The following is a 25,943-nucleotide window of genomic DNA, read 5'->3' as shown; positions in this document are numbered from 1 at the left end:
TTTATCATTTTTAGAACACGGAAAAATATATACTGAATTTTAAAAGGTTAACCTATAATATATAAATATAAGCATTTTGAGGAAATCGATACACGATTGAAAAAAAAATTGTACGATGAAAAATGGTTGGTAACTTTTATAAAAATCATCAGATTTTTTTTGATTTTGACCACTTTACAATTATTGTTATTGTTTTATATTAACCCTTAATTTGGCACAGATAAAAATATTCAAAATATATGAATTTGACAATTTTGTGGTTTCAGGAGTATGTCATAAAGTTCTGAAAAAATAAAAAAAAAAATCTACAATAGCCCACTGCTGGGAAAACTGGTGTCCGTCACAGCGTACCTTGCCAATTACTGTGAAATTAATGGTCAGATTTATATGTTCTCTGAGGCGGACACTGCCAAACTACGGAAAATAAAAACCACAGTTATTTTTATGTTTTTTTACTAAAGAAAAATACAGAAATGAACATTTGTCATGTCTTTTGGCTTTGACTGTAGTTGGTTTCCTAAATCTTGTTTTTCGGGGTGCTAATGAAGAAGCTATTGGTGTTATAGGCGTTGCAGGCAATGAAGGAATAGCAGATAGAGATGGAACATTTTCATAAATGGACTCGCCAATTTCACGCACGATAGAATCTGGTATAATATTAGGATCTTCGGAGTGTAATTCTTTATCGTCGGATGTATCTATTGTTATGTTAGCAAGGGAAGATGCAATAGATGGTGCAGGAGAAGACAGGGGGTGGAAGAATTAGTACGTGCATCATGCAATTCAATTTCCGAATCTGATATTTCGCTAGCATCGGAAGGTGCATGTTCATTCGGCACTAAAGCAATAATTTTACTTGCGCGATTAGGCTGTTGGCAAAGAAAAAAAAACAAACTCAGAGCCATAACCAAACAAGCAGAAGCACACACATTTTGGCGTTGTCCGCCGCAGCGGACATAGTAATAAAGTATTACTTTTCTATACAATTAGCAATGTCCACTGTGACGGACAAATCATTTTAGTTACAAATAAACACCATAAAAATGTAATAAAGTGCGTATGTTTCTGTAAATAATTATTGAAATGTTTATTATCTAATAAATAAATCTATAATTCAATTCATTTTTCCACAAAAAATAAGAAAAACAATTATAGCAAAACTCGAGCAAAACAGGTGGCCGCCTTTTCGCAGACATTTTGCGTCCCAACTGACATATGCAATGTTGCCACAATCATTACTTTTTTTTACTATTTATTTATGGTATAAATAAACATTTTATCGATTAGAAATCGATGAACATGAAATAAAAACTTGGCAGGATTTATTTTAAATAAGTGTCCGTCACACCGGACTGTATCAAATTAAGGGTTAAGAACAATTCATTGAAAAATATATCATCGCGCTCAATATTTATTAATTGGCTTAGGAATCAGTTTTACTTGCTTACTAAAACAACAAAGGAACAAAAACTTATAATATGAGCTCAAATTTAACTCATCCAGAGGCCCCATATGCTGGCCGCGACGCCTTGTACAAGTCGTACCTCGCCTTAAACGAGATCAGGCGTCCTCGCTACCACAGACACGACTATCCGCTAGAGTACCAGCAACAACCCGTTTATCACAGACACACCGTTATATACGTTATAGACGACCTCCGTGGTCGAGTAGTGTACACACCGGTTTTCATGGGTACGCCACTCCGAGGTCTCGGGTTCGATTCCCGGCCGAGTCGATGTAGAAAAAGTTCATTAGTTTTCTATCTTGTCTTGGGTCTGGGTGTATGTGGTACCGTCGTTACTTCTGATTTTCCATAACACAAGTGTTTTTTTTTTTTTTAGCTACTTACATTGGGATCAGAATAATGTATGTGATGTTGTCCAATATTTATTTATTATTTATTTATATACAAAAAAGGTAAAATATCTGACAATTATGTTTTTTAATGTATCTTTATCATAAATATGTTCTATCTATAGAATTTTAATGTATGTTTTTTACCATTTCATATAAAAATTTTAGCAATTCGATTACTAGGAGCGCATGACTAGTAAAGAGCTTCCAAGTATGCAGACTCTGAATATTATCTCTTTTCAGAAATGATGTGTTGATTAACGACCCGCTATATACGTTAATTACCAATTTTCTTATTTAATACTTAACCATTAATTGTTGTATTTCGTTTTAAGTGACGAACATTTCATACAGGTGTCATAATTTTAATTAAAGTTTTTTTTAATTACAAAACTGTTTGTTATATTTGGAAGTGTTAATTATGATCGATATCTTTTAAGGAAACGTTTAAATTATATATGGAATTTCATTATTTTATGACATAAATATATTTTAGTTCTACGTACGAAATACAGTACATGCTAATTTTATATCGATGATATATAGATTACTCGTTATATGTTGATAAACGGTTGTTTAAGAGCCAAAGACTTGCATTTAACTTACTGTAATCCAGTAGTCGAAATTGCGGAATCATTATCCAAAATTTGAAGAAAATGAAATCGTTTGACATACAGAGAAAAAGGTCTTAAGGTGTATACCCTTAAAGTAGATTTAATATATATAAATTGTGTTATAACATTTATTATCTGAATAACTCCAATTTTTAAAAGTCTTAACGTCATTTGATATTAATAAATATAATCTAGAATAAATCATTCTTTAAAACCTTATGTAAGAAATTATGTCGATTTGTTAAATAATTGTTACAATTTGATAACTATCAAACGTATACTTAGAAAACATAAATAAGACAATAATACAATAATAATAGACATATTTAGTAACACGACGACGAAACCAATTAAAATTTCGTCAATGTCAATAACCTTTAAAACGTTTTTGGTTTTAAAACAAACAATTAAAGCCGTCTTTTAAACACCATATTTCTCTTTGACGTGCGATCGTTCAGATTTCGACCGAACTCAATTAAACGGGAGCCGTGAGATAAAATTAAGTCTTAATTAAAACTCCATAATGTTTAAACTAAAATTCGTATAAAAAAACGAGCAAATAAAGTGTGTAGCCGAGGCGTAAAATCATTTTGTCACCTATATCGGGTCGTCGCCAGAGTCGTGACTGGCTACGTTCATTTCGACTTGTTTTTGTTTAACTTTATCAATGACTAGTGGTCCGACTCGGTTCGTGATAAATATCAAATAAACACATTCAGTTAATTGCCTAAATTCTTGATTCTGTAATGAGATATACGTTTTAAAGCCGTATTGAATATATTTCGGTTTGTTTTAAACGTTTTTGCATGGTTTAAATCGTTTGTTTGATTTATTTTTTAATCGCTTTCGTTTAAGCAAAGGCATTCGTTTATACAGTCTATGAATGTTACGTAAAATATAATATTTCTTTAATTATTTTTGACTCTTACATATAGTTTATATATTTATAATTATTTCAGAAATATCGAAGTTGTTTGTCAGGGAAACGAAGGAGTTTAGTCTACATTTGATTCGACAATTGTTTTTTTTTAAATAGGAACGCTTTATTGTGCAAAGATAGTTTCATCAATGTCAGGTTAGAAGAAAGGAAGAATACCGAGAACATAAGTCTGTCTGCCTGTCTGTTTGTCACGTTCAAACCACTGAACTGCATTTGATAAAATTTTGATGTGAAGCTAGCTCGAACCCAATTTGTTTTTTATATCTAGCAATGAGACCAACCCCAGGCAGGATACATATAGATATAGATATAATTGTATTACTTAGCCTACTTAAATGAAAAATATTTTGATTTTGATTAAGAACTTCCGAATGGTAAGTAGTCACCACCGCCCTTGCTATAAGAACATATAAATGTTTTATCCACTGGCTCACTTACCAAACCAAAAAATGCAAAGTATTCCTTAACTGGTAGAATAAATGATGAGTGGGTGGTACCCAGAAAGCTTGCATAATGTTTGACCACTAGTTCAGTTTCAAATAAACAAAGATCTTAAAGAGTTCGACATATTGTAGTTACTGACTTAAGTTATCTTGCACTTAAAGGTTGACTTGATAAATGTTGGTTAAGAAGGACATAGAAATAGAATACGCAGGATTCTATTAAATAATTCTACTAATTTATAATTGATTTGATGTGTTTATATTGGGATCCAACTTAGATTTGATTTTGATAAAGTGACAAGTTGTTAGTACAATTGCTCCCCAGTAGTTTTTTTTTAAATTAAATTTATTTTAAATATCTTTATTATAATGCTAAAATATTCAGACTTTAAAAACACTTTAATTTTTTTTTAATGTTATTTGCATTTTTTTTATATAGGCTGGCATATCTATTAATTTAAAGATCTATAGTCAATGTCTCACTCATTGGCTCACGGAGTCATAAATCCGGGGCTCATTTGAATGCGACCGATTGTGATCCACTGCGCTTGCGCAGTAAAGCTACAATGTTTAAGTATTCTGTTGTATACTTGTTTGTGTAAATCAGTTTATTTGCATCGTTGGAAAGGTCAATCGAAATTATTGATAATCTTGAAACTATAGTAAATTTTAATTAGTACGTTATTTAAAATAAAGGCATTTACGAGCACTTACATACGATACGATATATTGAAGAATTATTCAATGTTATAGTGGTATGTCAGTTCTCCTCTACCGTGAAGAACTTGCATCTAACAGAATCCAAATGAATATTTTATATATTTTTTTTCTTTTAAGAAAACCAAGGAAAACTATATCTTCCTTATGAATCACAAATATAATGAAGAATCAAGTGGTTGTCACGCATTGAACTTTATTATATTTATTTATTATTTTAAACAAGAAATTTATTAATTTGTCGAGGTTAAATTACAATAAATTAACATTTATAAATACATTAAAATATGTTTAATTTTTATTACTTCGAAGTATAAAACAATTCAAGTATAAAATATATATAAAAAAACCGTTATTACTGAAGTCGCGTTTGTACGAAACGTCAATAATCTATAACATCACGATTTAAATTTGGAATTACATCGATTCTATACCGACCGTGTAATTGGAGAATTCGTACTTTCATTTTTTTTCGCAGAACGATCACCACATCTGGCACCGCCACGGTTGTTATGCGAGAAAGCGGAGAGAAAATCACCGAGATGAGTAATTATTCAATTAAGCAGAGTCTTACAATTGGTATTGAGATATTTTCGGTATATTTTATACTGGTTTTTATCATGGATTTACTTATCTTTTCATTTGGGATTTCTTAATAAACCGTGATGGCTCAGTGGTTACAAGACGTGAATCTTTACAGATAATTCTGAGTTCAAACCTAGGCATTGAATTCCTGCGTTTAATTTGTATTTATAATGCATTTCGTGCTCGGCGGTGAAGGATTGTCACAGCCTGGTGGAATAAGCTTTCAGTCTTCTCTTTAAAAATGCTAGGAGATAAACCCTGGCCCGGCAGTGGGACCTTAAAAGGTTGCTACGTTTTATGGGATAGGAAAACTGGCAAATGGTAAGTGGACAACACCGCCAATACTCGTAGACATCGGCATAGCAGGACATATTCAACATAGTCTACATTTATATTGTGCCTCCAATTTTGGGAACTAACGCGTTATAACCCATATACTATATTATTTTAGAGAATTAGAGTTGTAAAAAAACACTGAGATGGACTGAGGTTATGGCATGTGAATCTAAAGCAGAGATTGCGTATTCAACCCTGAAGTCATCTGATTCTCGTGGGCTGAAATTATATTTATAACTAGCTGTGTCCGTGACTTCTTGTGTGTTTGAATTTAACGAAAAGTTATTGTTCAGTTTGCAGATCGCAGATATTGCAGCGTGACTTTATTTTATATATAATTCTAAAATAAAAGTAGCCTAAGTTACTCCTTGTTACATCAGCTATCTGCCAGTGTAAAGTTTTGTCAAAATCGGTCCAGCCGTTCAATCAGTATTCAAGTAGGCTTTTACAAGCACTTTTGAATCGGCATTTAACAAACTATTTAAAGTAAAGCTACCACCGATATACTGAGTCCTGCTGTTTGATTGGTAGTATATTGCAAGTGGAGGAGGAATTAGCCCAACAGTGGTTTATTTAAAGGATAGTACTTCACTTCTTTACTTTGCTTTAGTCTTGTTGTTGTTCAGCGTGCGGGGATTTTAACACATCAACATCGGTTCCGTAACGGGTATAAGCTCTCTAGGTTGAAAAGCGTTTGCCATCCATGAGATTTAAGCTATGGAGTCCTGTGCCTATAATAATGTTTAATAATGTTTTATTTTATCAATTTAAGTTTCCCTAGTATAGAACGATTATAGGTCTCCGTCAAAGGGAACAAAAGCTTCATCCAGTGATCACCATCTTATTCTGACCTTTGGACCACGTGACTGAAGAGTCTATCAAAATGACAATATTATTTATTCAAGTAGGCTCCTAAAAGCACTTTCGAAGCGTCCTGTTACAATTTCGAATTATATGTCAAGCCATCACCGGTTCGGAAAATAGATTCTACCGAGATGAACGGGCTCGAAACTCAGTAGCTACTCTTTTCACCATTTCAATAACAGAGTATGTCAATAAAGTACAATTAAATATTTGTATATCCGGCCTAGAAATCAATAAATACTTAGTCCAAGCTTTTTTTTATCTTTAACATAATCTTGTATTTAGTAATATGCCTTACTTATCAACTTGAATTTTTTTAATAGGCCAACTTACTTTAGATATATGTACATACACGATTGGTCATACATCTTGCTATCTGCTAATCTTGCGAGCTATGCCGGTTACTGCAGTTCCTCCGGATAATCTCACATATATGTACATACCTACCATATTATCTTAAACCTACATTCACATGAAATTAAATGAAAATTTAATAATAGAGTTTATTTCACTTTCTACCTCAGCTTGATCCAGATTAAGATGATAACTAGATAATTCTACTATTTTTCTGATGTTTATAGCAAAAACTATGTTACTAGATAGGATCAGCGGGATGTGGGACGTTCACGCTATGCGCTTGCGCACCTGACGGTCTTAATAAGCGAGAGAGCTAATGAAAGTATGTATGGACTGCAATTGCATTATAATTTAATGGTATATTTGTATCATATGTGTTAATATAATACAATTATTTTTTATTATAAAAATTTGACGGATTTTTTTTGAAAATTACGTTTTGGTATAGGCTTATATTATACTAGTTGAACCTGCGGCTTTATTTGCAGAATTAATAAAACTTTTCGTTTAGCACACAAACTGTCACCCCTAAATTAACCCCGTCGAGGGGTGAATTAAAATATATATTCCACCGTCAGCGAGCATTACTTTACAAACGATTTTCACAAAAATTAAAAAATAATTTGCATTATTTTCTAAAAATTTGACAATTTTCTATTGTACGTTAACGCGAAAACCAATCCAGGTGCACCGAGTATCAATCAACCGGATGATCGATGCGTACCGCATAGAATACGAAAAAACAAGACGTAGTTCTCATATAAAGATACGCTTTTTACATTAGCAGTAATTGATTAGGTTATATCAGCTCTGTATCTTCGTTAATTAAGACATTATAACAATTTTTTTTATGATTACGTTGGGAAGAAATATAATTGCTCGTTAAAATATACCAGCTATGCATCAATCATGTTTATGGTTTTGATGCATTTCTGATGTCCTTATTATATAACATGACATTAGCAGCCTGTAAATTTCCTACTGCTGGGCTAAGGCCTCCTGTCCCTTCTGAGGAGAAGGTTTGGAGCATATTCCACCACGCTGCTCCAATGCGGGTTGGTGGAATACACATGTAGTAGAATTTCGTTTAAATTAGATACATGCAGGTTTCCTCACGATGTTTTCCTTCACCGCCGAGCACGAGATGAATTATAAATACAAATTAAGCACTTGAAAATTCAGTGGTGCTTGCCTGGGTTTGAACCCGAAATCATCGGTTAAGATGCACGCGTTCTAACCACTGGGCCATCTCGGTTCCCATTGAGCCATCTCGGTTTATAATATCAACTGAATTGTTTTTACATGATTATATTATCATTAGAAGGTTATATTTTGTTAATACCTTTAGAGACTAATATTAAATACTAACATGAAATATATTTTAATGTGATCTCTTATTAAATTCAGCATGGCGGATATGGCGTCCAGCATAATATATAAATGTCAAATGTACAAGCGAATAAAAAATAAAAAAAATAACCAGATATTCCGAAAACGTATGGTTTAAAACTGTTTATATATCTATATGTTGATATTTTATAACGTTTCGTGGTCTTTTCGGATCTTTTCAATACGAATAATGCCTTAAGTTCAATAATAATACAATGTCATGATATTATTTAAAAGAAATATACGCTAATATTACATTTTAACTCTTGTTATTTAATGTCATAATCTCTTGACAGATTCTCAGACACGACGGCTAATTTCAGAATTTAGCCATCTGGACATATTATAGACACAAATGTAAGCGGACAGAATTAGTGCGGTTTTTTCACACAATCATAATTAAGGACGCCAATTCAACTGTAGAGGGAGACGAAGAATCGGCTATATTTGCTGCTTCTAACTCTGTTCTGTTATAAGTTGTTAACTGACAACGACCTACTAATATAAACAACAGTAGTTGGTATATAGTTATCGTATATATGTCGAATTACCTGTTCAGTAAACAAAAGCCAGTAACGCACCCCAGAGGGCGCTGCCTACATGCCTAGATAATATTTTTATTATGAGGTATTAAGTTAATTTATGTCGGAGGCAACGTTTAATGAGTCTATGTTAATTAGTCTGAAAACTACACCATGTATTTTTTAATAAATAGAATATATTTTTTTATAAAACATAATTAATTTGTTTCACATGTAAAGTTAACGACGAAAAAGTTTTTATTTATTTTTACGGAAAACAGGCCGATAGTCGATGGCTCTGTGGTTAGTATGTGTGAATTTTAATTTAATGAAGTGGTATTAAATTCTTGTATGTAACTTATGAGTACTTTGAACTCGGTCATAGGATTTTATATACCAAGAGATATCTGGGCTATACAGATAATATATGTATGTATGTAGCTGATCCTTAGAGGCCTTAAAGAAAAAACTAAGATACTCCTGAGTACATTCATTCAGACTGAATTTCTTGACAATATTTTTATAAAAGCAGCTCGTAAATCTCCCAACATTTTTGAGTAGAAGGTTAAGAGCTTACTCTACCATTCTGCTACAATTCGGCTAGGTGGATGGACACTTATGTTTATAAGTAACTTTTTATACCCCAAAAATTAATAAACTATATATATTATAATTTTAAAATGAAATATGTTCAACATAAGTACTGTTCGCAAAACAAATCGCAGTGAAAATTATTTTACAACGATGTCTATCTATCGAAATTCATTACAACGTACATTTATATTGCCAAAAATTTTTACATGACGCATGTTATAATGTATATAATCTTTAGAAATGAAATTAGCATCGCAGAAGTTTTCCAGAATTATTTATAACGTGTAAGAAATAACAACTAGTTCCTTATTTATTAAAAGCAACACGATGCGTTTGTCATTGAAAGGAGCCACACAAACAAGTTTAATACGAAAATATTTACGAAATAATGCTCACAATTTGGTTATAACGAAATTTACCTAGCGACGTCGCAGCGAGAGGATTCACAGGAGCTGATATTACCTCCGCCGGTTATTTTAGTAGTGAGTTATGCTACCTGTTCTTGGTATTGGGACTTGCTAAGTTTTTTTTTTTTATATTGTTCTCAGTAGACAAAGAAACTGACAATACTTTATGTCAAACGAAACCCTAGTATTACTTGTTGATATAGGATATTTTTGACAAAAGCTACCGGTATAGCTGAATGGAATGACTTTAATATTTGATATAAAGTTTTAACAATTGTTAGGTTTTTTTAATTTTGTGCGAGATTGTTTTAAGCGGTAAGCTTTGCTCACCATTCCTTTGCTTATTTTTTTTTTTAGTTATTGATACATATGTATATATTGTTTACAAGGTAAAAAAGAAATAAAATCATAAATATCTGATTAAAACAGAATTATACGAGCGATATAATCGAAGTTTTTTAAACGTTGTATCAACTCAATAGAATTATTTTCACTTTCACAGCCAAGTCGGGTCACTGCCGAAATTTAGTCACGCGATCCAGCCATTAAGGGTTGTTCCACCCCCCTCCCCCTCCAAGGAGTCGGCGAATTTTACAAACCCTCCGTTATTCTGAGCCCCGTATATAAGCGCCCCTTCGAGGGTAACTTTTTTATGCCATTGGCTGTTCACTTTCAAAGGATATTTTATGATGCAATTTTATAGCTCTGATTTTTCATAATAGTTACCGGTATTGATGTATTTAGGGGGTTGGTTATTTATTGCGTTTTAGGCCCACCATTTAATCCAAAACCTGTGTATTAGGCAAGTTGTTACAATGGAAAACCTCGTCAAATTTCAAGTGCCCGTTTATTTTTATATTATTGCAATATGTTTACCCACAAACTATCATTGGAACATAGTGGTGTAGGACCTTCGTCTTAACCTTTTTCGAGAAAGAGAGAATAGTTCTACTTGAATTTATATTTTCTACAGGTCTTTAAATGTTTACAATATCTGTTATGTTAAAAAATAATATATATAAGAATATTACATAGCTATTGCTAATATATTGATAATAACATACTATAAAGTAACCATTTGTAATTCCTCAATTTTCAATATTGAATCGTAATCCTTGTGAATACTTAAGGAAATCTTACATATTTTTTAAATATAATTTTCAATTTAATTTTTCGTCAAGTTCGTCCTAATGAACAAAAAACAAAGATTAATCGTTAAACAAAGAGAGTACGGTACTGGGTGTTTTGTCTTTGTCTATTTTAATTGTTTTGTCCTTTGGTTGACTGTATACGCTGACTTATTAATCACATAAATCACCAAATAGGCCACCAGATGATGGTCACCACCGTCCATAGACATTAGTGCTATAAGAAATATTAACCATGTCTTACTGCGCCACCAATCTCGCGAGCTAAGATGTTATGTTCCTTGTTACATTACACTGGCTCACTCACCCTTCAAACCGGAATACAACAATACTAAGTATTGCTTCTTGGCGGTAGAATATATGATGCTAGCACAAACCCCTACCACCAAGTACTTATCTCAGTAACTACCAGTACGACTTAATAAAAAATTTTCACATTGTATATTCTGTGTACAGGTACTTATTTAACTCAACTCAAACTCAACTCAAACTCAAATTCCTTTATTCAATGTAGAAGCATTACACTTACTCATTGATAGTCAAATTAATCACTACCACCGGCTTGGAAAAGGAAACAACCCGACCTGAGAAGAACCGGCGAAAGAATCTCAGTGGGTCTTTTTTTTTTGTCAATCTAATTAAACTTAACCCTACCCTAAAGAATGAAGACACAAACGTAATCTGATATGAAAAACTGTACACATGTGTTATTCAAATCGAAGGTTCCTAACTGAGAGCTTACGTCTGTATTGTAACTTTTCAGATTCGAACATTAAATAAATGAGTAAGCCGTACTGAGCATTACAGCGCGCAAATTGTAATGACACAATTTATAACATTACAGTGCGCAATCTCGCAATTTTTCAAATAAGCTGTTACGCCAATATCATTCCTTTTCCTTTTAACCTAAATAACAAAATCGAATCAATATTCTCGCGCTCAATACGACCGTTTCGTCGGATATTGTGAAAACAACTGAGTCGATTTTCGGCAAACGCTCAAAATCTCGATGCTCGAATCTTAGATTGTTACCTATTTATTATTAAAAGAGCCGAGATGGCCCAGTGGTTAGAACGCGTGCATCTTAACCGATGATTTCGGGTTCAAACCCAGGCAAGCACCACTGAATTTTCATGTGCTTAATTTGTGTTTATAATTAATCTCGTGCTCGGCGGTGAAGGAAAACATCGTGAGGAAACCTGCATGTGTCTAATTTCAACGAAATTCTGCCACATGTGTATTCCACCAACCCGCATTGGAGCAGCGTGGTGGAATATGCTCCAAAACCTTCTCCTCAAAGGGAGAGGAGGCCTTTAGCCCAGCAGTGGGAGATTTACAGGCTGCTAATGTAGAAAATGTAATGTAATTTATTATTTAGTCATTTTGAATTTGCCAAGTTATCTTTTTCTGATCTGATCTGAATCTGACATTAATTTAACTACAATTTTAAAAACGAAAACTTTTGCTCGTGAATCCAAAAGTGTTGTGTAATCGAATCATAAATTGTAACATTACAGGCGAGTGTTGCCAGCAAGGGACCGCCCCAATGCGAGCGAAACCGCGGCACGGAGTATATTATATATTTTACACGTAGGCATTTATTGACAAGAAACAGTGTTTATACATTACAAGTGCGAAGAGCATAGCGGACGGGCGCCGTCCACGCCCTATTATATACAGGGGACTCAATAAAACAATGACCAATAGTAATAATTAATCTGAAAAAAAATTGTAAGATAATAAATGTTTGATCAAACCGATAGTTACAGACATCATAACGCACAATATTTAAAATAATCATATAAATGTTTCTGTCAGTATAGTAAGAATTTTATTATAATTTCGAATTCGTTTTTTCTGTTGCATCTAATGTATTCATGCTCATTACTAAAATTGATATAAAACTTTTCATACAAATACAATCGTAGCTTATGTAGTTAATTTGATGTCTAGTGGTGACTTAATGTAATAAAAAATAGAGTCATTTGAAATTTGTTACATTTCAAATAGATTCAAACTTCTAGAATTACAATTAAAATACGGTTTTTGATGGATGAAGTTACGTTTACCATTCATATATTTAGTTCATTATTTTTAGTTTAATAACTAATTTTAATTTAAATATATTCATTTAAATTCGACTTCAGTTAATATACCCAATAATCTTCACTTAATTTTTTTTTTGTATTACGAATTCGAATGTACTAAAAAAAATGCGGGCAACTCAAACACCCTGTATAAAGGCCCCGTACGCGTGCGTCTTACTAAGTTTACGAGCAGTTCCAGCTTAACTCATTAACCAATTCGAAGCACTCGTTATAATCGGCCTTTAATACCTCTATAAATAGCACCGTAAAATATTACGTTAATTGTTACGGCTGAACCTGGGACTTTTCTTTAATGAAGATATAAACGGATTTAAGTAAGCTTAAGCAGGTGAAAAACGTTATTTCAATTGTATAAAACGTATTCATAACAACCGACTACAGCAGTTACAAAGAGGGTAATGCGTTTAAAATTTTAATGTTTCTGTTGTAAAATAATTATTTGTTTTAGCTGGTCTAGACGTTAACCTAGATGGTCTGGTCTAGATTATACATGTTGTTGAAAATCTAGGTTCATTATTCGAGTTGAAAAACTGAACTTAACTTAACTAAACTTAATAATTAATTATTATTTAGTGTACTTAACTGACAATTATTTAACAGTCCAAAGTTTATAGGGCAGTATTAGCACCAAGGCACCAAGTTATTCCTGAGCTTGAGATTGCCATTCCATCAGATTGAGAGAGAGAGGGCCTACCTGTATTTGCGTACCTCGTCGCAACCACCTATAAATATTGCCACTGTAAGAAATATTAGTGTTAAATCGCCATTGCGCCACAACCTGTGGCCACTCTCTCCCTTCAAACAGGAACACGTCAATACTGAGGATTGTATATATAGTGTTGGGCGGTAGAATATCCGATAGATGGTAAACCCAGGTTTACACAAAGTTTAATATTCGTCTGATTTCAAATTAATAAAAGAATATACGAAATTTTTATTTATTGTTAATCTGAACATAATATTAATAATTTTCAAGTTACGAGTATAATGTGCAACCGAATAGAAAATGTATCGTGGAACACAACCCTTTTTGAATGTAAGCCACGTCAAACCATGAATAAACATTTTATAGAATTAACGTATTTATAAAAAGCATATTAAAAGTTAATTTCGCGTGCGCACGTGATCCGTTGACGAATAATAATTGATCTGATAAGGGCTGTACTAAAACACCTTTTAACTTGCTTATTTTATATACATACATTTTAACCGACTCATAATAAGGTTGTTATGTATTTTACTCTTTAACTGTAAGGAAGAGATTTAGAACTGTCCTATAATTGTCGTATAGGTCTGATAAATGATTCAACTGATACTGGCAGAAATGTTAATCATTCTTCATATCAACACTACCAACCTTGAGATCTAAGATGTTATGTCCTTTGTGCCTGTAGATACTGGCTCACTCACCCTTCAAACGGGAACACAGCGATACTAAATATTTATGTTCAGTGTTAGAATATAATATAATGAGGGCATGGTACCCAAACTTGCATAAGGCTTACCACCAGTTATAATTTCAGTTATATTATAAACACGCCCTAAAGATTATTATTAATTATTGTCTAAGCTGTATGCGTTTCATTGTAAGTTAAATGCTCCGTTTACATTCTATCGTGTTAACTAACAGTCTTCACACTTTAACGGTAACATAGTATTATGTATATTATACAACCCATATATAAACTACCAATAATAATCATATTATTAAATATACATAGTTAGGATTTAAAATAAATAATTGGTTATTTGTTTCCTTAACAAACAAATTAAAATGGATTTTATTGCAATTCCAATATAAGTATAAACTAAATGTGAATTATCCACGCGTCAAAAACGTTTCAACTAAACGTTACATAAACGTTGCACCTTAAAACGAGCAAAAAATTTTACTTTTGTACACATAGAAGATTCAATTTCAAATATATTAATAAAGTATTTAGGTTATGTTTTTAAATGGTGTTTTTCCTAATACATTGTAGAGTTTAGAAATTTCAACTCGAAAAGAAAATTTTATCAGATGCATTTAGATTTCAAAAACAATTACGAGCGATAAGGCGAGCCTTCGATGTGACAAATTAGTCTTTTTTTTTTGTAGTTTATGGAAAACAATAACGTCTGATAAGGAACCGTAATCCATCATGCTACTTGAAGCGTTTTTACCTCAGCTTAATTTGATGTTGTGATTAAACAACGCCGCGGCAAGTCAAGACATTTAAGCATAATGCAAGCAGCTTAGCCAACCTTTCTAAATAAGTAACGAACTCGTACTTCGAATGTCTTATTTACAAATTTATATATGTTTGATATTATTAGGCTATTAACGAAATAATGGGTAGGCTATTCATATTGTAAAGTTACATCTAAATGTCTCTACGAGTATGTTTATATATTATGTTGGCACTTTTCGAAAAAAAAAGTTTTAGAACAATATATACCCTGAATAGGTATAGTATAAACAAATATAAAGATATAGCAAAGAGGCAAGATTGAACCACAAAAGAGTTACTGATTCTGTACAGTCTAGTATCGGAAGTGTATGAATCTGTGTGCAAGTAACATATACACTTAATTTCCCACAGTAATACGACTGTGACAAATTCTTATTAGCAATTTCCTAATAAGAATATCGTTATTTCATAATAGATGATACGAAACATAAATATTTCATAGTAAACTCGATACGAATACCAATTTTTATAGCATTTCGGTACTTCGTAGCAACATCAATAAATTCAGTGGAGGCACTGAATTAGTTCGGATCGATACAGCTCTTCCGGACCGTGCCCCGCCGCGGCAGGCACGGTGTAAACATTATGTAACATTTATGTAGTAAATACTCCTTGTTATTTTTACAACCAACTCGATGACGTCATTTTTTTGTTTTTATTTTAATAATTTAATTTGAATAAAGAATTACGATTTGTTGAATTCAAGTCTGCTTATATCAAGAAAGTAATAAGTCAATATCTAAAACAAAATCAAAATAGACTTTAGTCCAGTAGACAACGTTTTAGAATTAAGATTCTACCAAGAAGAACTGGCAATAACATTATAAGCATTGTCTTTCTCAAATGAAATACGTAGTAACTACATATATATTATAATAGCAGTGCCCGCGACTTCGTGTGCGTTTGAATTTAATAAAAAATCGCGACTTTATTATTATTTTACAAATAATTCTAAAAAAAAAGTTACTCCTTATTACATCAGCTATCTGCCAGTCAAAGTCCCGTCAAAATCGGTCCAGCCGTTCCAGAGATTAGCAGGAACAAACAGATAGACAAAAATTGTAAAAAATGTTATTTAGGTATATGTACCGTGTATACATACATATGCATTTAGTAAAACGCGGTTATTTTAATATTACAAACAGACACTCCGATTTTATTATATGTATAGATTATGTAGCCGAGATGGCCCAGTGGTTAGAACGCGTGCATCTTAACCGATGATTTCGGGTTCAAACCCAGGCAGGCACCACTGAATTTTCATGTGCTTAATTTGTGTTTATAATTCATCTCGTGCTCGGCGGTGAAGGAAAACATCGTGAGGAAACCTGCATGTGTCTAATTTCAACGAAATTCTGTCAAATGTGTATACCACCAACCAGCATTGGAGCAGCGTGGTGTAATATGCTCCATACCTTCTCCTCAACGGGAGAGGAGGCCTTAGCCCAGCAGTGGGAAAATTTACAGGCTGATTATGTTATTATGTATTATGTATAGATTATGTTTATAGTATATCTCTTGTCGACTTAAGCATTTAAGCAATGCAAAATACAATTATCCTTAAATATATTCAGCGTTCGACAGAAATACTGAGAAATACTAATAATTTACTGCTACCGGTGCTGAATATTATATTCGTGTGTATTTTAAGTTTAAACTATCTCGCTACCCGCGGCGCGGCGAAATCTTTACGAATCGAGAGAGACCGTGTAATCGATGCTTCAACAATCGATTTAATTAGAATTATCGATATTTTGAATGTACAGTGGTGTGAAGAGATCCTTATAATATATACAAACGTTAACAATTTTGATCGTACACATTCACTGAATCTTTAAATAATGAGCAGCTTTAGTGAAAAAATGGTTTATTATTTTGTTTTAGAGTTAATAATTATTCCTTATAGTAATATGAAGTAAATACGAGCTGAGTACATAAGCTGCAAACAAAAGTTAATTTTGTCACAAACAGATTTGCGTTAAATGTCGAATATTTTAGTTAGAATTAATAATATTTAATTTATAATATTATTTAAACATGGAAAACTTATAACGCTTTTTCCCTCGCCAGTACACATTACAATTCACGTCGTCGGCCCAAAAGTCCGTCTGTACACAATAAAGCATATACCAATCGCCCCCTACTGATTTTTATATTCGAAAACTCGTTCAGAATAAAATTATAAAGAGCATTAATAACTCAGTAAATGATATACGCGCATGCGTCCTGGTAGCGTATGCAAAGTGGTAAGTTTTTCTTAGTATTTATTGTTCCAATTATCGATTAATTGGATATTGATGTATTTATTCGATTGTATCGTTTAGCATAGAATCGAGTTTATTTGTTTAAAATTCGATTAGGGCTCGTTCAATTCTAGTTCTATTTTTGAATTTAAATTTTTATCGTTTTGTGGACAGTGAAATTAACATTGCGTTACGTTATTTATGTTTGTTTTGAAGCTTAAAATCTATTCTAGGTAGACTGACAAAGTTGCCACATTGACATTGTAAAAAGCAATGATGTGTGTGGTGGTACCTACTCAGGAAGGTAGAATTACAAAGTTTAGGATATTAGTATAAAGTAGGATGAAATTTATTCTCGGTGAAGATGTTAGACAATTTTATAAATATATGATAGACGTTTAAAGGGTATATATACGTGTGCTCGCATCGACGCGTTGATTTCAACTGACTTAAAACGTAAAAATCAAAGGGTTTTTCCGTAAAACCGACATTCGAATAGTTCGACATTTGATGCTGATGCTCGCGGTGAACAGCTCAACTCGCCGTAGTAACAATACTAATACTCAATTCGTACATTGTGTTTAAACGATACAGGTCTCCAGGTTTACACATACATAGCAAGTCTGTATAACACATACAAATTAGCGACCTATTGATTTATTGAATTAGATAATATATGAAACAAAATGTTGGTATCGTTTAATGTTTTGTTGTATGCAATCGAAAGCGCTTTAATAAAGCGGCTGACTTATTTTGTATTATTGCTTAAAATATTATTTAAAAAATTTGAAGCCTTTTTTATTCTAAGAGGAAGACACCTTTGGTTCGTGATCATAACCGTCCGGACACTGTCACAGAAGAATAGCATTTGCTACACGTACAATGTTCCAACAGTGCTGGTATTTATGATGCTGTCCCTCGTGGCGGTAATTACACTGACTCAAAAATCCTTCAACTAGAAAATAGTATTGAAGCTTGCAGTACAACGACTGGTCAATGGATGATATTCAGACATTATTACGGAAATTCCTACCAGAAGAATTCAGTAATTACAATATTTTTACTATTTACCACTATGATTTTATTTTATACGATGTGTAAATTTAAATTTTAACATGATATAAATTGATCAATAATTAAACTGAAGATTTTATTTTTATCTAAATTAAATTTTCTTAAATCGAATTTGTATATAAAAAACGCGAATGCGTCAAAATGGTGCTTTTGTTAAATGTTATTTAAAGCAAAGACTTTAAATATCATTTCCTGAAGCCGTCATTTTGACGCTTCAGCTCTTCTTCCATAAATAGGGACGTTATATTTTATTAATGTTTTCATGTCAAACTATAATATTATTTATATTAAAATACGAAGAAGTATAACCATTTATGTATTATATAGTTAACTAGGCAATGAGTTGTAATGTCTACCATTTTTGTCGTTGTACAGTAATACGAGACAACTCACACACTGTTGTTGTTGTGTTGGTGATATGTACGTTGATGACACTGTCAAAAACTTCCCGCCACATCAACAACAAATGCTACTTAGCTGTATATAAATCAACAACAATTGAGATTAAAGTAATTCACTGCTGTTGGTTAAGGCTGTATCAATTGATACTTGATTATGTTACTCAGCCGAAATCGCTGATAATTTTCCAAATTAATTTTGTTACTGCGTGGAGCCTTCTCTTGAATTGCATTAGTCTGTATAAAATTGTATCTATTAAAACTATTTATACTTGTTGCCAGTGAGGACGAGGAAAGGGCTTAACGTTCAGACCTTATGTCATTTCCTGTACCCCTGATAATGTGTAAACAAAATTGCATGATGATAGGTTACGAAGATGAGAAGTGAAAGCATATCAAACAAACAGACAGACTCACTTTCACACTCACAATAATTGCAAGGATAAACGACGTTAACTATAAGTTAAGAAAAAATAGAAAAGTAGCAATAGTAGAATCTGCATCGATGAAATAACGAAATCTAATCGGTTTGTATCGATTACGTTCTTCTGAATCGTAATCGAGCGAACACGACTCATTTATTAATAAAGGGTGTAGCATAATAAAATTGCCTGACAACGTTAAATACGTGTCATGGAACACATTTATAAGTAATCGATACATCGGTATTCGATTCTAAGTCGAGTTTTTGTTTTGCAAATCGGTCCGGGGTCGAAATGATTTAATATGGTTTAGTTTTAATCGCGGTATAAATTGTTTGTGTAATGTTTGCTGATGATATTTTAATGGTCGGTCGATGACCTTGAGATTTTGGTATTTTATTTTCACGGTAATCGGTCTTTTATTGGTAATTGGATAACTTTTGGGTTGTCTTATGATATTTTACTAAAGTAGGTCATTTAAAAAGAATTATACTAATAATATATAACTCTGTTTTTGTGTCTGCCTGTTACTCTTTTACGACCAAATTTAGTATAAAGCAAGCTTGATATCCATAAAGGACATAGGCTCCTTATACCTGATGACCAAACCCTAAAACACGAGCGACTTCTCGGACGACAACTAGTCTGAATATAAACAGAAAAAATTTAAGACTAGCTAGTTCAATTTTAACTAATAACTTATAGTTAAATTAATATATCTATACTACTAATATGATCCTAGTTTTTTATCATATACATAACCTTTTGCCAAACTTAAAAGTACGTATATATCGTATAATTTTGTTTTGTATATATGGTTCTGTCGTTGGAAATACTTTTATTTTTGTTTCTTGTTTATTAAAGATAAAAATGATTACGTCAACATACTAAAAAGGAGACGATAAATGGTTGGGGAGGCCAGATACCTGAAGTTCCTTGATCAAGCAAGCGACACAACTTGTATATAATTATCTGGCGAAATGATGCAGAGCGAATATTTTTTTTAAGTTGAGTATGTCGTTTTGTATGAATGCACCAACATCGTTTTCAAAGGTCTCATTACATAAAAAGTCCAACTGTCTCGTTGCTCTGGTAAATAGGGCCACGTATTCCACAGTTCTAGATTCAAACCCAAGTTCGATAAAAAAATATTGGGCTTTATCGTCGGAAAATTCTCAGTAAGAACCCGGAGACTGGTATTTTTGTATTATACTCTCGTGTCTCGCACGTAAAACTGTTTATTTTGCGCCTGAAATCTTTCCCGTCGTGTCGGATTTGCATCAGATTATCAGATTGAGGGAATATAGAACGCACCTGTGTTTGTGCACACACCTGTGCACTGTAATATGCTCTGCGTAGTTGACTGGTCTCGCTTGAGCTTAGTCACCGTGACAGGCATCAGTCAGGATAACATAATCATATTTAAAAAGTTAATATCAAAATTGTCTTTATTGCTTTTTTTTCTGTGGTACTTAATAGTATTGAAATAATGGTTTTCCTTGAAGCATGAAAAGAGATTTCACTGAAAGTAGGTTGTCTAATTAAGAATAAATTAATATGATATTTTAATAAATTACAAGATCTACGAGAAGTTAATCAGAAATATAGTAAATAGCTATTAAATGTATTTAAAAAAAAATAATTATAATAAATGAAAGGTCTTTCTGAAACAGTTTTGAATAAACTACGTTACGCGAACGGATTCCGTACTCTACTATCAATTCAATATGTCTCGTGCAGGCTTGGCAGAGAAAGAAACCACTAACTTCCTCTCAAAAAGTAAAGGATGAATCCGTCGCAATATATTAACATGAAGTTTGCTAGATCACGTTGATGAAATATCAAGAAAATATCAATTAGCATTTAAGTGAAACGGGTCTTTAAACATAACTTCTTAACTCTATTACTGACCTTGAAAGTAGCTCTTAGTCCGTAAATAGCTGACGGAGAGTCGCAGTATGGACAGCCTATCGAGTTTGCTGAGGATGTTCTGTTCGAAGGGTAGCAAAGACGCCAGCGTGTCCAGCTCTGCGTTGAGACGCTCTCGGTGCCTCTTGCTCGGGTTACTCTTTGTGACGCCGTCTTTTGATGGTGGCTTGATGCTGTTTGCAAAATAAATATATTAAAACTCTTCATAGATAAGTAAATAATAAATAATAAATTGTATGTATTGTAAAAGAGTATAATTGAGTTTCTGTCTGAATTCTCATTCAGAATCGCTGGTAACGCTTGACGATTCGAAAGTTTTGATAAGTCATCTAAGAGTATGCCTGATGTTGCCCGAACATCTCATCGATTTTAACAATAAAATAATATATTAATATATTATATCAATATTCGTCATTTATAGGTTAAACTTTTTACTTGGCAAATATTTATATATTTACTAATATTTGATGTTTTCTGTTTTACTATTTACAGGAAAAAAAAAAAACGTTTATGAATAAACATTATTTATTATGCGTTGCGAAAACTGTTTTTTTTTATGATATTGTTAGGCAGACAGGCAAAAGGGCCACTTGATTGTAAACGGTCACCTCATCCCATAGACATTGGTGCTGTTAGAGATATTACCCTTTCCTTACAACCAGGGCTAAGGTAAGGGGGCCCTGGGCCAAAAGTACTTAGGGGCCCACCTAAGACATATCTGAACGTAGACTTGAATTAAATCAATTGAATGGGTTTGATTAATTGCAGGACTTGCAGAGCTGCAAACCACCTTGAATCCACGGGGCCCTGGGCTGAAGCCCAAAAAGCCATATGGTAGATCCGGCCCTGCTTACAACACCAAGGCGCCACTACTCTTGGGATCTATTATTATATCCTATTGTTACACTGACTCACTCACCTTTCGAACCGAAACACGACAATGCTAAGTATTGCTGATGAGTTTGAGGTACCTACACCAACGGGCTTGCACAAAGCCCTATGTACGGTGTCACGTACATTACTTGTTTTGCTTACTTTGCGCGTGAGTTTTTCGAGTCGATACGTGGCTATATCACGAGTGCGTTTAAATACACTGTGACGGACAGACTTGGTCGCGAATTAAAGTACTTCAAACTTATAAGTATTTCAACTTCTGCATTTATATTTTATAACAAATATATATTACTATTCTGACTGGGAAGGTACACCCTACCACCGAGTAAATTTACATTTGTTATAAATTATATAAAATAATTGGCGTGCATTAATTCTACGTTAATTGTACCTACTATGTTTATACTAAGAAACTTCCCGCGAAGGCTTACATTGACAGTCCAGAGTTCCAACTTAATCAACAAATGATATATTAACGCATACGAAACGAAATGAATAAAACATCGATTTATACATGCATACATTTAAGAATAAGTACTATAAAAAACGATTACGCAAAAAAAAAACCGACGCAAAAATCGTCGTTCGAAATTTAAATGTAGTTATTACTGAAACAATCATTCCTAAGACTTAGTTCGTATTTTTTTTTTTTTTAAAACATCAATTTGTTTGTTCGTCATACAAAAAAAAACCGTTATAATACATTATAACGGAGCGTTATAAAAATCTAGCGATATGCAAGCTCGCCCTTACCGTATAAGTTATGCTAACAAGTGTGTTCGCGTGACTCAAACCTCGTTAGAGTGTGCTACTGGACTATAGGGACATGTCATAAACACTGGACCACTGAAAACTCATAATCGTATTTATTTAACTAATTTATTCTTGTATCGATTATTTATGTGGCCGCGCGAATCGAGTCCGTATGAATATTGCTTACGTATTTATAATTTAATATCTCTTTAAACCTATCGTTCTAATTTTAATTACTGCAACAGTTTTGGAGAAATATAATATACCAGTTTATTACGATTTGATTTATGTTGGGAAAGCAAATTGGCGACTTTTGGTATAGACCTCTTTGTCTATAGACATTAATGAAAACTTTGAAACAAAAGAGTTTGTTTTCCTTTTCGTATGAAAATCAATATATATGTACACACACGCACACAACACAATCGTGTCAAGGTGTGCAGTTTAATCGTGGGAACGTTATGAATAAAGGGTTAACCAATAATACATATTTGAAATACAGTCTCGTATAAAAAATAATCATAAAATTTTCGTCATCCCCGTACAAAAACATTTGATAAGAAAAATATTGCGGGAACTCAGTTATATTTTTAAATTATCTATTATATGTCAAAGAAAATAATAATAAACTAATACCCGTGGTTATACTGATCGTATTGTAACCACTTTTGATTTTATTATTCTAACTATTTAATTTTGTAATTGGATATGCATGTCTCCGTACGAGTACTTTTAATTGATACTAATAGTTAGTAATATTTATGTGTATTTTTAATCTATGTTTTCATGAGAAATAAACGATCTTTAAACTCTAAAATAGGTACGAATGCTGGCAACATACGTACATTATAATACTTTAAACGAAAAACTAACGCTGTTTGTTTGTACATATGTAGTTACAAGCTCATCAATCATCATCAACACCAAATTATATTTTTTGTTTATAATATTTAATAATATATTAAGCTTTTAGTATACGAATACCTTTTGTTTTAACATTACGAACTATTTATAAAAAAAGTAGCTATCCGGCTTCACAACAAACAAACATAATAAGAAGAAATTATTGGCTTTTCTGTACTATACTATGCAGGGATTACATATAAGTTAACCTCTTGAATCAATCTGTTTATTGACGGAAACCGCATTAAGATCCGTTGCGTATTTTAAAAGATCTATCTACGCGTACAGACGGCGGGAAGCGACTTTCTTTTATACTTAGATTTTACATATGTCGATCACTTTAAATATAAAAATCGGTATTTTTGTTTTTTTTATTATATGGGTAGGCGGACGAGCAAATGGATCAACTGGTAGTAAGTGGTCACCATCGCTCATAGACAATGGCGCTGTAAGAAATATTAGCCATTCCTTACATCACCAATGCGCCACCAACCTTGGGAACTAAGATGTTATGTCTCTTGTGTAGTTACACTGACTCACTCACCCTTCAAACCGGAACACAACAATACAGTCCTATCCCTAAAACGCGAGATGAGTCGTAGGCGACAATTAATTCTAAATAATTATATTAAAATAATAATTATATATATTTAAATTGACGTTCCTACATCCCATCAAAAGAAAGGCAAAGACTCTAGAAGGTTCTCTTTAAACTACACCTTCGATACAAATACATTAAACATAATCTCTAACTCATAAAGTGATCTATTTTAATTAACATTTGTTAACGCTAAATTACAACCATCGTATAAAAACTTATTTGTTTTTCTTAATTTGTGTTCACAACTCGCTTGCATAGATGATGTTAACTCGAAGAAACCATGGAGTGGATAATTTTAATAGTAAAAATTTTTTGATCTAAGAATAGACAGATAAAATAAATTACATATAATTTGAGAGCTTCGAATTTTAGGATTAACGTAACAATAATATATATATATATATATATAAGTAAACATTTAGTAAGACATTAATATACACCGGTAACGATGATTGGCAGGACATATAGTGCTAATCCATTTGAGTATATTATTATATTATTAAAATTGATTATACTATTTGTGGTGTACTTTCATTTAAATTATATATTTGAATAGCTTTTGTATTGATAAATGCGAATACGAACTACAATTAAATAATCTTTTCAATTTTGATTGTGTCTGCTTACAATCTTTTTAGTATTCTGTTGTGTTGTATCCTGATTCGAAATATTCATTAATCTTAATCATCTCAAAACAATAATAATTAAAATTAAAATAAAACAAGCGATACTCCACAGTTTTTACTATTAAAATTACTGCATATATTCGGGTATTACTCATTGCCGCCCGTCGTTTTTGTTGATTTATTCAAAGGTGGTATCAAACGCGAGCTCTCCTTTGATATCTTTCCGATACAAATTATATTCATCCACCATTACATTGGCATTCAAAAATGTAACTTATTTGCATGTTCTAAGGTTGAATTTTCTTTGAAATTATAAGCGATGGATATCGATAAATCAATGACCGATTATTTCTATAAATTGTAACTCGATTAAGTTATAATCGATGGTCGGTTGACTAAGTTTTATTTGGATGTGAATAGGTATTGTCTATTACTATGTAATGTATATCTTACATATACGAATACCTACTATATTAAATATTATTCTTGAAGAGAGATCGTTGCTTTATTTATAGAAATGCTAACGCTATGCAAGGTTACAAACTCATCATTTATACATATACAAATTTAAAAAGTCTGTAGCAGCTTTGTAGTTAATCTGTCTTTTTGGGTGGACGGATTGGAGTTTATATCACTACGCAGATCCAGTCCGGTTTCGTGTATATACTCACTGCAGATTTTCATTCAAAACAGCCAAGTTTCCTCAGTATAAGCTATAAATTGACCAACATATATTAATAAGTAAAGCGATAAATATATCGAAGGTTATTGTTCGAGCCAAATAAAACCTCCTTGCTGTGTACAAAATTAATTACGGCGAGACGTCATTTTTGAAAAAAGAGAAGATTACGCTTGGAGACTTGGACGTCAAATAATAATATAAATTATTTACATAAAATATTATTTTAATTTGATTAAATTCATTATTCAAGAGCAAAATACTTTTCTCATTTCTCCATCTTCAATCATTGGCGCGATCATTTGGTGGCCCC

General features: G+C 32.5%; 1 protein-coding gene across 1 annotated transcript in view; it reads right to left on the bottom strand.

Annotated features, from left to right (window-relative positions):
• LOC113401647 (aryl hydrocarbon receptor) overlaps positions 1-25,943 on the bottom strand; it is a 127,932-nt gene that overhangs the window by 34,530 nt on the left and 67,459 nt on the right. The window contains exon 2 of the mRNA XM_026641639.2: positions 21,157-21,347. The gene's annotated coding sequence lies outside the window, so the exon portion shown is untranslated. The remainder of the gene's footprint in view (positions 1-21,156; positions 21,348-25,943) is intronic.

The sequence above is a fragment of the Vanessa tameamea genome, chromosome 20, assembly GCF_037043105.1.
Source record: "Vanessa tameamea isolate UH-Manoa-2023 chromosome 20, ilVanTame1 primary haplotype, whole genome shotgun sequence".
Taxonomy (NCBI): Eukaryota; Metazoa; Arthropoda; class Insecta; order Lepidoptera; family Nymphalidae; genus Vanessa; species Vanessa tameamea.
Note: the sequence above shows the minus strand (reverse complement) of the source record. Positions and strands in the feature narration are given on the sequence as shown.